The sequence below is a fragment of the Manduca sexta genome, chromosome 16, assembly GCF_014839805.1.
Source record: "Manduca sexta isolate Smith_Timp_Sample1 chromosome 16, JHU_Msex_v1.0, whole genome shotgun sequence".
Taxonomy (NCBI): domain Eukaryota; kingdom Metazoa; phylum Arthropoda; class Insecta; order Lepidoptera; family Sphingidae; genus Manduca; species Manduca sexta.
The window spans coordinates 6,172,490-6,188,697 of record NC_051130.1 but is presented as its reverse complement, the minus strand read 5'-3'; the positions used below and the strand labels follow the sequence as shown (position 1 = coordinate 6,188,697).

The window sequence follows — 16,208 nt, the reverse complement described above, 5'->3', positions numbered from 1 at the left end:
CGAAAGTATTAATTACATTATAAACATAGTTCGAATAGCTCGAAATAAAATAAAAATTCAATCAATTATATTTTAGGCTCTTTAATGTTATTACGATACATATTTAAAATAAAGAATAATCATTTTTTTATTATGGCAATTGTACATTATGTCAAAAATATTTTAGGTATATCATTTTTTTTTTCGTCGTCCTGAGAGGACAGGCTATAGTCTTACGACCATACTGCCTAGTCTAACGTATTTCTTTTCTTCAAATTTAAATTCTTAACATATTGTCTTTCGTAAGTTTTAGGTATATCAGTTTAAATAAACTGTCATATTTATAAAAACAAACGAAGGTGAAGGTACACAGAAGTTTGTTGTTATGATTGAGCCTATAACAAATAGATATGCAACAAATCGGTAAATCTGTTCGAACGATGGATAAAAAATTATGGATATTCCGGTCACGACCACTGATTGAATGGTTGACCGTCGTCGCTTGAATGTCAATGTCAAAAATACACACAAGTGACGTAATAAAAATGCCGTTTGTTTTGTTCCCTGTTAGAACATTTAGGATAACAAAAAAATCTCACCTAATAAGGAATTAATGTTTTAATTTGGAATTAAATCCTTATAGCTGAGAGGAGTGCGTTGATTGGCTAAATAAGTAAGGACGGATTATACAAATGTGTCTTATGTACTTGTACGTATTTAAACACAAGGACATGATTATAGAAAGGAAATCTTGGCGAGCTATGGAAACCCGTATAGCTATAGATGATAACATATCCGTGTTAGTTGTTTATTTTTATTATTAAACACGTATCTGAATTATTATTGACTGTCTAGGTTGTGTAGTTGTAATGCGCGCGCACGACGCTGCTCAAAGGTACCGGGTTCATATCTCGGTTCGAGGAAAATCATATTAGATTTTCTTGCTCAGCATCAGCTCGTAGTCTGAAATTCGTGCCCTATGTGGATATAGGCTCGAATAATACCATTTCATGGGAGAAAGGACTTGGTGAAAAAAGTAGATACGATGACTGCACCTGATCCCTTTGGGGGAGAAAGGTGTGATGTGCGTATGTGTTCTGAATTATTTTAAACCATTAAAGATATAGATCGGAAACGGAAACAATTTTGATGAGACAAATGAGATTTTGTAAACGATAATGAAAAGAAAAATAAACAAAATATGTACGTAATAGAGTATTAAGAAAATGCAATTTAGAATTATAGCAAAATATAGTGAACTATTAGTTAAATGTATCAAAGTTTTCAAATTAGGTTTAGATGTCATTACCATAATCATTTGGAGAGTCACCATCTTGAACGTTTAAATTCTTCATGCCCTTGCCAGGCGCATTCCAAGATCAACCACTGCATAGCATGTTAGACGGCACGTATGGTAACCAACGACAACTCGTCATAGCTCCATCTTTACTATGGTAAAGAGTTAAATAACGTTGTAACTAGATTTTATGTTTTTCATATTGTATCGGCAACGCTGGATTTCCCGCTGTGTGCCCATTTGGTCTGAATTAGTTCAGCGGTTTTGTTTTTATTTACACCAAATATTCCGAACTGCAAAATTTTCTTTAAATAATATTAATAAAATATTATTGTTTTCTACCTATCCTCGTGGCAGGTTTGCTTGATGTTGCGACCTAATCGAGGGTAACAGTATAGTTCACTTCAACTATATAGCCAGTGTAAATGGACATACTAAGACTTAGCATCACATGCATCAGGATGGCGAGCGCAGTATAATACCAAACAATACTTTATAATTCAAGGTGTTGGATGGTGTTTCTACTGTTTATGGGCGGCCGTATCGCTTACGTTCTACGCTTTCGCTTACTTAAAGCTATAAAAAAAAACTTAATCGATTACTTGAGAAAAATTAGCATTGAGAAAAGAACTCCAGTAAATCCCAAACGGTCTTGATAAATAACTTACGCAATAAGTGGGCACTTGAACTCGTCGTCTGTAAACTAAAGAAAGGTCACCAATCGATTGGCACGCTGTACGGGACTCCGCTTCTCACAAGATTAATAGATTGTCTACACACGAGCTATTACTGACTTCTGTTCCAATTTGTGATAAATGATCGTCGAAGGTCGTAAAGAGGATGATATTGCACTATTAGATGACATTCAGGGCCACACGCCAGATCATTTTATAGATGGGAAATTGATGTAATAAAACGTACATACATACTCCTATATGTGTATAGATATTATTTGTATATAGTTGGATATTATCTATAGAAGATTTTTTGAGAATATTCGAGATTGAAATCTAATCAGTCACACAATTTGTATGAAGACAAATGTGTGAAACAAAATAAGTATATTTTAGTATACCTCTATAATAGTATGTACTGTGTAGTTAGTATCATAATTTATGATTTATAAAGAACTTATACTAATGCTTCTGAAGTATATTATAAAGTTAACAAATTTAGATCAATCCGTATTAAATAATACCAATCATTTTTATATAATGTAACGTTTTTTAGTAGTAATGACACATTAATAAGTACTTAATCAAAGCTGTCTCTTTATAAAATATATAGCAAACAACATGCCAATACACCTATCAGGAATTTACGCGTTATAATATAATAATAATAAGTTAGTAACGTTTACGACTCTGTAGTTGTTTGACAATAATATACGTTAAAGCAACAAATTCGTACTGCCCAGAGGTCTAAGAATATATAGAGCGGACATTGGGAAGATTGTGCTACAACTTTTTGCGCTCATGCGAAGGATACTCAATCTACTGTGAAATAGCAAAACACCAATGTAAAATTCTTTATATTTTTTCCATATCTCGATTTTAAGATTTTAATGAGCATATAAGCATAATTTTTGTATATAAGTTACTTCTGAATCAATATCTGAGTACGCTATGACATCTCGTCACACGATCATCACTACATAGTATAAAACAAAGTCGCTGTCCCTATCTATGTATGCTTAAATCTTTAAAACTACGCAACAGATTTTGATGCGGTTTTTTTTTTAATAGATTGAGTGATTCAAGAGGAAGGTTTATATGTATAATAACATCCATTAAATAGTGGAGAAATATTGTATCCGTGCGAAGCCGGGGCGGGTCGCTAGTTTTAAATAAGACAACGACTTATTACCAGTTGCTAATAAATTTTGTAGCACAAATTTGGGCCTGATGTCCGGTCTATAATACTGTTTAATGTCTTTGGTACTTACCTTAGAGTAAGTATCTATACTGTAAGGTACTGCCGATTCCCATTTTAAGTTAACCGTTACCATGGTTACACGATTTACTATTCAAAGTTTACACGCGCGCAATATTCATGCTGCCTTATATTAGTTCCAAATACGGTCACGGGGTGCTGATCAATTTTCCATACAAAAATTTACTTAACACCGTGACTACGTTTATTATTATGGCGACTCTGGCCCATTATATTTGTTTTAATACATAGGACGAACACGTCATTTAGGCTCCAGTTACATATAACATGATATTTATTGTCTCATGTCTGCATCAATTACCCTAATTAATAATTAAAACTAATATATAAATATAGAAACTAGTTTCATAATTTCCACATCAGACGCGTTTGTTTCGTTTACATAACTAAAAACCAAGTTTGGCGAAATAAGGCATTACTAAATGTTAAGTAAGTCCGTTCGATGAACCAACACGAAAATAATGCATTTGTTTGGACAGAAGTTCTTGTTTTTATGTGTGGAACTAGACCTAGGTAATATTACCTTTATTTTTCACTATAATAATATCAGCCCTGTATTTTACAATGCCCCATTGTTTGGCACGGGCCTCCTCTACTATTGAGAGCGATTAGGCCTTAGTCCACCACGCTGGCCTAGTGCGGGTTGGTAGACTTCACACACCCTAAAACTTCTATAGAGAACTTCTCAAGTATGCATCTTTCTTCACGATGTTTTCCTTCAACGCCAAAGCAAGCGATAATTCACAAAGAATACCCACATAATTTTAGAAAAATCATTCGTCTCGACAGTCCGTTCCACACCCAACTAGGTTATCGCCACTTTTTGAATGGAACATAGTATTTAAATCAATTTAATATACTATAAAGGATATAAATTACAGCCTGGAGAATAAACAAATAAAGTGACCTAGGAGATTCAAATAAATTCCTTGTAAGCATTTTAGTGGTTTAGCTAAATAGAATTAGCTGTGGCGATTACCGAATTTGTCAAGGAAATTATTCATAAAAAAGAAGATTGTTTAAAAAGTGTGGACTCTAACTAGGATCTAGAAAGCAGTCCCTGTAATGACAATCATCATTTCAATAAGGTATTTTAAAAATATTTTTTAAAACTATGGTGAAAACTTTGATGTTAAATTTAAAGACACATCGAGACACTTAATAGTAAAGCATAAAAATATAATTTAAAATTGGCCCGGACCTTATTGAAAATATGTAGAACTGTTTAGGTATATCATTTTATAGATTAAACTGTAGTTGTAAATATTACAAGGACTGTCTTCCTCTCCCCCCAATCCATGTCTTCCCATCTATAGTTAAGTTTTGTCTTCAACATCTCCTGTTTGATATTTATCCCTCTTCCATAAATTAAAAATGGTTTCAAACTGTTTATTTTGAATAGTATTATTGCTAATCGTTACGACTGCAAAGACACTTTACTGGGTTCTTGAGTAAATCCATAATCATGTAAGTATGGAGTACCTATGCCAATTGTCAGCAAAGTTTTAGTATTTTGCACACAAAATGACCTTAATATTTGATTTAAATAAAGAAATCTCCAATAATTCATTTATGTCATTAGCAAATAAAGGTTATAAATAAAATACTAACTTAAGAAAATGTTTTGAAGCTTTGTAACCTTGACTTATATTGATATTAATATAACCATGACTAAACTGATTTAGCGAAGATGAAATGATGTGTTTTTCCTATTAAATATTTAATCAAATTGCATATACTTTAAAGTTTATTCTCCTGTGTAAATTCGTTTCGGATATATAGTCATATATAAACCACTACTTCTACATCGGAAAATAATAAATATATATAAAAAATAATTTTGGATACTGCCTCGGTGGCGTACGACTCTAGTGCTGAGGTCCCGGCTTCGTTCCCCGGGCCAGGTCAGTGATATTGCATTTTTCTATTCAGTATTAGCCTGGGATCTGGAATTTGTACTCGAAATGGCGCTAGGTTCGCTCTCTATCACATCATATGACGGAATATACACGGTGGAAAACAGGTCCACAAGATCGCCTGTGGGCGGTGGGTGAAGTAGTTCGGCATTAGGTGTGTGTGGATTATTTTTGAATATACCAATACTGATATAAGTACCTAAATATATGTATTTGGAAACGTGCGGTTTGTTTGCTGTTAGAAGATACCGGACGACCTCGGCCTAATGTCAATCTGCTTAAGGAAAATGTATGAAAATGGAATCTTAAAATCACCAACATTTACTTAATAGGCCTATACGTTAAAATTAAAGCTGCTTTAAAACATATATTTTATACATTACTTATTAAACATAGAGATTATCTTCATGACATATGTGCATATATTATAGATGTATATTATATAAGAGGTGTGCAGATGTGCATCTAAAGCGTTCGCAGTATGCATAGCCTTTTCTCTTTCCTATGGCTGTGCTGATAAAGCGGCGGCGGCCTATAGTCTTATAGGTCACAAATTCCAATCTGGTAAAAATATTGTGCGTTTTTGATAAACAAAACACTCCCCCATTTGCCCGATCCGAACATCAAACAAAGAATCTAACGTGCTTTACATTTGTTTAAATCCGGTCTAAACACGGTGCCAAAAGAACCAAATTTATCATCAAAGAATAGCCATTTTTTGTCAAATCATTTTTCCCAAATATAATAATATTTATAGGGTCAGTAATAGCTGTAGGTACTTAATATTATTTGTTATTATTTTTATTTCTTCAACTTTCAAGAATTCTTTAATACAATAGCAAAACAAACGAAGTCTTAAGCCATTATTTTACCTAACGATCTATACTGAACTTTAATAAAATACCCATTGAGTGTAAAATAGTGCAATACTGTTTTCTCTCTATACATTTAATAATGTTTACAATAGACGCCGGCCATGTTTTGAATAATTAATAGACTCAAAGCCCAAAGGTTAGAACAACATTGTTCTTTCATGCATTTTCTATCAAGGGATTTTGTGCTTTATTCCCAATTGCTGACTAATATTGACGTTAGCTACTGCGACTCTTGGTGTGAGAAAGATTTCATTCGCAAATTTTAAACTCGCTTATCGATTGGGATAATTAGATTAAAAGTAATATGGCAATTGGAAAAGCCAAAAAGAGATATTTAAATTAGATTCAATTACTGAGTTAAACTTCAAGTATAATTATCTTGACAAAAAAATTAAGTTCAACATTACAACAGACTATTTCTTATTTATTACATCAAATAGGTAGAGATATTTTTTTATAGCAGCACAGCAAAATGACCCCACTGTACCCGAAGATAAATGGAGTGGGGTGCAATAGAATGTCGACTGATGAAAGATGACCCCTCGGCAGTCAACACAATTATGCCGGCCTGTTGAAACCGGCCATACATAGCTGATTCCGGAACGCGACATACGTGGGCCACTATGGCGTGTTCTAACACTCTGTGTACGGTGGTCGCTATCTAGGCGGATATAAAATATATCCTATAGCCCAGCAAACTGATTAGTTATTTCTTAGTACAATTTCTTCTGCGCCTTAATCGTATAGGTAGACAGTTTTCTAAGGTAACGAACCCTAATTCTTAAAATAAGAATAACTGGACCACGACTAACCCACGAAGCTTACCTCTAGTTAGATTTCTGATAATTGATTACACAAAGCGGTATTTAATAGCAGGCTTTTTAGGAATGATTGATATGAGTAATGTTACATTCATAAACTAGCAAAGAAAACTTAAAAACTTTAGTCACGCTATATGGCAATTTTGTTGTTAACATACTAAAACGAGCTTTCAATAGGCATATTGAAAGCTCATTTTAATGTGTGTTTAAACGCTTTTACTGTAAATACCTGAACCGATTAACTAAATCGTTGTAATGCCGAACTTTTGAACCATAAATATATTTTGTCCTGGATTCGAATGGTAAGTGGAAACTAATTGACTACCGCAGTTGGCATCTATGATGAATACGCCATAGTTGCTTCCACGGGTGAGTCACTTTTTGGGGTCGGCCGCTGTACGTTAAGTAAGGTAACCCGAGAAAAAATTGCGACCATTGGGGGACCGGGGATAGGTACCATAGCTTGTCATCATCATCATCCTACATAAAAGTCGATACCTCTGTACTTACCAATAGATGCAGTGTAGTCACTTACAGGGTAAAAAATACACCAAAGTTGACAAGAATTATCACTAGAGGGTACATGAGATTAAAATATTTAAGTTGCTTTTTACAAATGTGAGCATTAACAAAACAAAACAAAAACGATAAAAGGAAGTTATTCTTTTAACTTGATCATTGAATTCGGTTTGTGTTAATTGTAAAATGTTGATGTGATCATCTCATTTGCATACGAAAGTCCTTCAATTTAATCTGGCTATGTATTTCTGGCAATTAGCAGAAAGGGAAACAAACCTGATAACAAATTTATCAAGCATCAATTAAAGATTTATTGAACTTCAAACTTATTTAACATCATCGATTCCTATTGTTTTGTATATGTCCAATCATTATAAAGTCAAAACAGCGATCTAAACCAAAAAGTTTAGCCAAAAAAGATTTGTATGTTATGTATTTATTGAACATAGAAGGTTTTGAGAATAAGGTGATTTCCTACCGTCGACATATCGCAAATTTTCTCACCGTCTATCCACCACGGCCTTACCTAACCTCACTTCGTACTAGTACTTAATGTTCCATTGTCTCGAACCGTACAGCCTCCTAATTTGATTCACGAACGTGTCACAATTTCTAAAACCGTATTCAGATCTGTAGGTGTAAGTGCAACGTAATATCTATTATTATAGGTAATGAAAATCAATCGGAACCGACTGCCGAGTTTAAGCCGATATTTCTTGTCGATATTTTTTGTGTAGCTCGGTTACCTATTAATTATTTGTCGTTTATACGCCTCGAGGCTTCCAACACACGAAGTTTATTTAATGATCTCTCTCTGAACGAAGGTTTCTTTACCAGTTATGAATCACGAGTTTCTTCTGCAGGTTTCTATTCAAGTTGACTCTTTGACATCACCCATTAACATCGCTACTTACAATAAACTTATAGTAAATTACTACCGAGTTGAATTATTTAATGTTTATGTAATGTCTGTCGTCACGTGCGCTTTCACGTTAAAAATATTGAATAAATTGTTGTTTGTCAATTTCACTAATATACATACATCCTCGGGAATATATTGAGAAAACCGTTTTTAATAAATGAAACTTATGACAATATTCAATATTTGCACTGTATTTGGAATTTGTTTATAAATAAAAGCTTCACTATGGTTATGAGTCGGTTGCGCACTGGTGATGCGAAGTGAGCGGCAGCGCGACGCAAGGCTCACGGGCACGGAGTACAACCGCGCAGCACAGAAGGCGCGGCGACACTGACGATGTATCGACCTCTCGACATCACAATGAATGGGCCAGCACCGCAGTCTACCGCTGCAAGCTCACTACTGCACTGCAGCTTTATTTCTGGCAACCACCCCGATACTTAGCGAATGAAAACAACCGTGTATTTTCCGAGCGGAGCGTGCATTGTGCCAACGACACTGGTCCGTGACATGCAAACCGCTCGGGATGACCCGGTTCCGAAGAGCGTATACAAATCATTTTCGCGTTTGCATTCCTCGCACCGTACATAAAATTTAATCTTATAGAATCCGCCAAAACGGTTGAGAGCACGCATGCGTGACTCATCATCCGTGGCGGCTGCATCAGCTGATTCGATGACCTTGTTCCTGTATTCCGATTGGATTGGTTTATTTGGGGACAAATCTATTGTGGTTTTTGTTGTTGACATATAGCATTATTAATATGAACTTTTATTTAAACGTTGTGTTTGAAATAGCGTAATGCTCATGTATGTCTAAGCGAATTTATGATAATGTTTATGTCTGATACATTTATTAATTTGTTCGTTGAAGTTTTAAACGAAGACGTTATATTCAGGAATTATTTTGTAAAACAGATTATTTTGTTATTATGCCACGAAATATTCAGGTGGTAAAATATTTATCAGACGAGGTTATAAATAGAATACTCGTAAAAAATTATAAAGAGAAGGCAAACTTTTAAAATAATAAAATCTTGATAATGTTTCTCTGGAAGTCGCTTAACTGTGCCAATATACGAGCCAATAATTATGATACCCTTCAATCTATAAAGGTGACAAATGCAACGAATGCTTCCACTTTTCGCCGAACTTTATTTTTTCCTGTTACATAAGAATATTTTTCCGTATGGAGTGCCAATTCCAAATAACGTCGTTGGTAGCTACAAACTTATCTGAAAATGAGGCAAATGTGGCGATAATTAATTAATGATTTTAAAAAACTCTCATACTTAAGAACGAGCCTCGTTGTTGCAATCTCATATTTTAGTTCTGTTTTCCTCATACTGCAAGTTTGTTTTCTAGGAACCATTTTACTTCGACCATACGATTATAATACACAATGCTTTGCAAGTGACCTGGCTGGAACCAAACACCGGCTCATTTTCTACGTGACGCGACTGTAAATTTTGGAAGCGGTCGGTCTGCTTACGATACTATCAAATGCTTCCTGTTACCTGTCTTTGGAATCAGCATACGAATCCATATTAAGAAGCTTTATATCAATGATTATCGTAGGTATTTTGCTATTGTTTACTCACAGTTAGTTTTTTTATCGATAGTTACAGTGGAAGTTATTGCTCCTTTACCTAAATGTACCTATCTTTTGTGTTGCGGCTACTGGGCGCGGGCAGGTGAGGGCAGCTCACCTCTAGATTATTTTGTATGTAAGTATTTGTTTTTAATTATTGTCATTTCCTACATGAAATTATTGTTTTGCCCTATAACAACACCCCCCCCCCCCTGTTCTGTACATTAAAAATTGACCACTAAATTTGCAGCGCGCATTCTGTCAATCGCTGACAGTTATTTCAAACAATTGACAGTTATATAAAATTAATATTTTCGTTAAGTTTTCTGAAATTTTCTAATTATCCGCGCAATTTTGTGATTTTTTTTTTTTGGAAGAACCTTCTCCTGACAATTAACAAATACAACAAAAAAAAGAGTGAAATAGGTCTAGCCGTTCACGCGTGATGGCGTGACCAAGGGAAATAGGGATTCATTTTTATATATTATATAGATTTATGCTATTTATAATAAGACGCCTATATAAATCTTCTCGGTGACTTACGTTTCGCATAAACAATATAAAATTTTGCAACTATTAACCATTTTTGCGCCCATAAAAGCCAGTTCCCATCCATTCACTTTCTAAACTACTGATCTATTTGCTTATCATAAATCCAAAAATTATGTTTATGGTTTTAGGACTTGACGTAACGTTACTTTCTACCGTTGATATGAAGCCTCTCTTACTTACTTAATATGATAAATTTGTGAGGATATTTGGATGATTGTAAGAGGTAAACACAATCACCTCTATACAAATTTTAATTAAATTTGGTTCACAGGCTATGTCTTGTAATAACAAGTACGTTACTTTCATCCAGTTAAAGTCTTTCACTTGAGAGGAGACGCGAGTAAAACCTAGGTGGATATAATTATGGATAGGTACGTTATTGAACTGATTTAATTGTTGCACAAGAAATCCAAGAGGAACATTTAAATTATTGTTAGATTCAAACCACAAAAATCTTTACGAAGCATGTTCCATGTTTGAAGTAGTAGTTCTCGAAAGCAATACATCACTGCATTAGTACAGTTAACTGATTGTCTCCGAGAGCTAGGAGTAACAATGTATCACGTGCCAGTCACGCAGCAATTTCAATGCCTTGTTGTTCACACCAGAGGAAGTACCCCATTTAAACTATTTTAGACTTTACGACTCACGGCCACAGTATGCGTAGGTGACAGGGCTCACTGAGGTCCATCATACGCTACATTTAGAACTAAATTGCTTATAATCTTCCTGTCGGCACTGAGACTGACGTAATTATTTGTTTGGGAAATTTCCCTTTATGCAATATAAGTAGATCTAGTTCTTTAATTTCGAAAATGTTTTTTTTAATAGTAGTATTTCGGCTACTACCTAATATCTTGTATAAATGACACTAATGGTATACTTTTAATATTATATGGTGTAATAGACAAGGTGTTTCATGCATTCATAAAGACATACTATTTATAGGTACATATTAAGTAGTTAATTTATAGTTTATATTCAAAACTATGTCAGTGTTGACTTCTCACTAGATAAATATCTCATTATTAGTTACCAAAAACTACAAGCTAGTTTAAACTCCATAAATATTGGTGTCCGAGTTATGATGGAAGTTGGAGCAGCGTTAACAACCGATGACATATTAGTTATGGGAGAGCGACAATAAATCCAGATGATTAACATTATCTCGACGAAGTCTTTATTGAAATAGGTAGCAGCTAAAACTGAATTGAATAAATACTTATGGGAAATATCCACATCAATAACTGATAAGTTCAGTAAAATCCTAAATGATAACGATCGTTGTAACTATCTCGAAGATCAAGTGACTCATATTGATCGCAGCTGCCATGCCGACCTACAGAGTAACTGTACGAAAAACGGAACACGAATTACGGGAAATGGATAAAGAAATTTTCATCGGTACGGTACCCTGGCTGACAGAAATACGCTATAATGAGAGATAGTGATAAGATAAAAAGAATAGTTTTTACTAATTTTGATTTAACCTAAAAGAACAGTTACATAACACTGTAACAGTTTATACACTAAAACGAGATTTTTTTTTCTTAATTTTGTCTTTTACTGAAAAAACAATTACGTAACAGTTTAAACCCAAAACAAGGTTTTTTTTTGTTATGCTATTGATGAATCTTTGTTAACAAGGATTTACATAACGGCTCACGAGTGCAGCTAACTCAACCGATGACGGTCACATAATTTCCTGTCAATCGAAATAGATTCACTCAACCATAATGCGAATCTATTTGTGATTGGCCTTCAGCTATGCTTCTGTGAACAGCTGTGTTGTGTTATAAAACTCATCTCTTGATACTTTTATTTAATTAGTTCGTGGACCTAATCTTACTAATTTTATAATTAATGCGAAATTGTGAAGATTTTAAGGATGTTGTTAGTTGTAGATGCAAATATCTATGAACACTAGGTCTTTCTAGACAATATCCCGGATTTACGTATGTATAGTATAGTAGGCTACTTTTTATTCCGGAAAAGGTGAACTACGCAGGCAACCGCTGTAGTAAACAAAATTCTGTTATTTTTTTGTGTAAGCTATAATAGCTAATTTTTATGCGATAAAATTTACTTGCACTATCCCATGATTAGATATTGATACTGTTTACTTTTCTGGTCCCATTTCGACACCGAGACGAATGCTTGTATGGCGCATAACAGGCTTATGATTCTTTTGAGGAGGGTGGTTTTATCTTCAATTTAGAAGTGATCTAATATTCAATACCTATATCAATAGCCTAATTTTTAATTCGGTCGAAAACAAAGAACAGTAGCGCAAAGCCCGTAACCACTCGAGTCACGGCAAAGAGCTATAACTTTTTAAGTGATATGTTGACATCCCCTATACCATCCATCACTCAAACAGTAAGTAATTAACTTTCACCGAAGAGTCTATGCTTCTTCATGTTCAAAGTTTTCCTACACATTTCATTACATCACAGTAATTGTACCTACGTACTGGTGCAATGCAGATGTAATTTTGCAATAACAAACCATCACCCGAACGTGTTTCCCAGGCCTCGGGCTGCGTTTTTGTTTTCGATTCCATTTCAATGTTCATTAACGCTTGCAAGATTGTTTTCTTTCCATTCCCGGCTTGATAATGTATGGTAATTTAACCTCATTAGAATGGGCATGCGTTGAAATTGGATGCGAAATGACGAAGGTCAGATTTAATGATGCTCTACGGTCAGCAAATTAGTTGCATATTACAATTATCCAATTGGTTACTCAGTTATTGTGTGACAGTAAAACACCGCTTAAGCTTAAATGGAAATCACGCAATCACGGCGTAAATATTTTGTGATTACTATCACCGATTACAGAATAATATTTATATCGCATGTTTTTAACGAATAGTTAAGTAAAAATTTTCTGTTGAATGTAAGACTTTAACTCTCTTGTCTTAAAAATACAATGAAAGTTCTGTCAAACTGATATCAGCTGTTTCCGTTAGGTATTAAGCGCTATTTTAATAAACGATCCCAGTCGCTTTTCTCGATCTATCGCGAAAATGGACTAATCAGAACAAAGACTTTTTGACATGCTCACAAATGACTTATTTTAATTGATTATTTCTTCGAATTGGATTGAAGATTGAGATTAGGATCATTTATTGAAAACTGCTATAAATCAGGTAACATAATAAATAGAGACAAAATACACAATATAAATTTCGTTAACGTACGATTAACGAAGCTTTCGAGAAGTCTCCAGTTATGGTAAACCGCCAAACTAATTTGATTTTATTTGAAAAAATTATATTATTCTTTACTGTTAGTAAAATAAAATTCATTTACAGATTTCGCTAAGTCCTTCGGGTCTACGTTCTGGGTTCATTGATAATCCACTAGTCATCATATATCATCTAGCCAAGTCACTGAGGCACGATTATGAAAATGCTCGGTGTAGTACATATTTTTCCTTTATCTGGCGTTATGCCAGTTCATGCCTGTTCGGTCATACTTTTCCCTCTTTCCTCAACCATGTCGTGTGAGTATTAAAAGTGGGCCATTGTTTTTATTATTTTATGGGTGGTAATTATTATTTTCTCGGTATAGGGTTAGTCAGATTCGAAAGTTGTCCCTTCACTAAAGCTGCTGCTTTTGCATAACGCTATATAAATTCACGAGTCATCACAAGAAAAGACTACTATGGGAAAAAATCGTCTTTTCACAATAATATGTTGTTGGAACATAAATAGTAGTGAAGAATATTGCGAACTATGTATGACATGTGAATAATGATTGATTACTAGATAACAGCAAAATTTATTTAATAACTGGTTGCTTTAATGGGTTAGTTGTCCGCGGTACGACAAATGGGTGGAGGTCTCGGGTTCGAATTCCAGATCGGGCCGGTACTGATATTGGTATTTTCTGCTTAGTTTCAACCTAGAGTCTGGAGTTTGTGCCAGATATGGCAATAGACTCGCACCTTATCGTGTTATGGATCGGAACACAGATAGTAAAAGAGTTTAGTTTAGATGCACCTCTGCCAACCTTTTCGGAGATAAAGGCATGATGTGTGATTTTTTTGTTTTTGTAACATCTTAGTAGGTAATTAATACATATTCCTATAGAGAAAACACATTAAAAAGCATATACGTGTAGGTACTACCTAAGTGTACCTATGTGTTATAGATTAAAGACACATCTACCTACAATTGCTTGCTATTTTGTATAATTATGCACACGCCTATGCTTTCTATGGTACTATTTAAGTACGACGTGACGTATAATCGTGCTTCAAAACAGGATCATGTAATTAAGTCCTAAATACATTCAGAGTTTATTAGACCGTATCAAAAGCCTGAGAACGATGCGAACGTAAATGTGCAATTGTAATAAAATGCAAAATATGACCTTAAAATCCTTGCATACCATTATGGTCTTAAATTGTCGCTTATTAATACTATTGGCTTCATGCAAATGCGATCACGTATAATCGTTGAAACTTTATGCAATCTACTTATCACGGCAATAACAGTCCACCGTGAGATGGGAAACATTTGTGTGTACCACACAATACACTGATAGACGTTGAAAACTGTTTTAATATGCCTTGTGACACGTTCGACCTCGTTAAACCTATAATGCACCCATTGAATGCTTTTTTTTATTTACTACCTACTGTTAGACATGGCAAGGTTTGTTCATGGGATCAGTTTATGCAGGACTATACATATCTCGTGTAATATTACAAATATCTACGTATATACTTAATCTCTATACTGTAGACAATTTTCAGGAAATAAAAAGCATTTTTATTTTTTTATTTATTCATTATTCTTGCTGAAGTTTATTAATATTACTACATCAAAAAAACTAGCTTAAGTTACCGATATTTTAAATAATAATTGTTCAACCACATCAACCACCGTGACAAAGTAGCGGGATTTCCGTTACCTCGTTTGACGCTAAGGGTGCTGTTATAGGGACGCGTTATACTGTTCCTCGTTGATAAATACTTTTACCTATAATAGTCTAAGAGCCCGTGAACCCCAGACCTTCGTTATTTTATAAAAGCTGAAAGTTTGTCAGCGCATGCTCCCAACACAGGTAAGAACGATGGGCCATTATGAACTTTGGGCTACTGTGGCTTTGGCAGGTACACGGTACTAAAGGTGTGCAAAATACCGATCTAGTTTCATGAAATAATAAAGTGAGATTTTTTGGTATTCCCTTCAGAATATTATTAAAAATCACGTTATTCATTGACAGACACTTAACATCGTGGCAATCCCTTGCCAGACATCCTTAATGTTCATGAAATTATAATTTGATTTACGTTATAGTATAAAAGCAGATTTTTATATATAGTACTTGGTTAATAGGTAAATGATGTTTTCTCGTTAGCTAGACGTTTTTGATACCTCTTTTGTTTAATTCTAGTATGTTTCTATACAAGAATCCCTATAAACAACACGCAAGATCATAATATATAACAAAGCAATACGACATAACAAATGAGTTTAACATTTACCAAATGGCGGGGAAGGGTTGATATGTAAAATTCGAAAGTTAGTTCACTTTTCGGCCACGACGGTTCTCTTTCTAAACAAACTATGTTATTAGCTTGACTTTTTGAATTGATATTTTAAAGAAGAGGTAGTATAATTTTGAATTTGAAAAATAAATGTTATACAAAAAAAAAACAATTAAATTCAATCACAAAATTAGGCAGAATGGTCCTAAATCAAGAAAAGAATCAATGGTCGTCCTTGTGATTTCTTGTAGAAAAAAATATATTTTGACAGCTAATATTGAC

At 34.2% G+C, this 16,208-nt stretch overlaps 1 protein-coding gene across 7 annotated transcripts in view; it reads right to left on the bottom strand.

Moving 5' to 3' along the window:
• The window catches only part of LOC115444730 (carbohydrate sulfotransferase 11), a 64,444-nt gene extending 55,747 nt beyond the window's left edge, over positions 1-8,697 (bottom strand). For 2 of the 7 annotated variants that reach the window (XM_030170619.2, XM_030170621.2), the window contains exon 1: positions 8,275-8,697. The gene's annotated coding sequence lies outside the window, so the exon portion shown is untranslated. The remainder of the gene's footprint in view (positions 1-8,274) is intronic. The other 5 variants (XM_030170622.2, XM_030170624.2, XM_030170627.2 and 2 more) reach the window with 3 other exon arrangements.
• Positions 8,698-16,208: the final 7,511 nt, after the last annotated feature.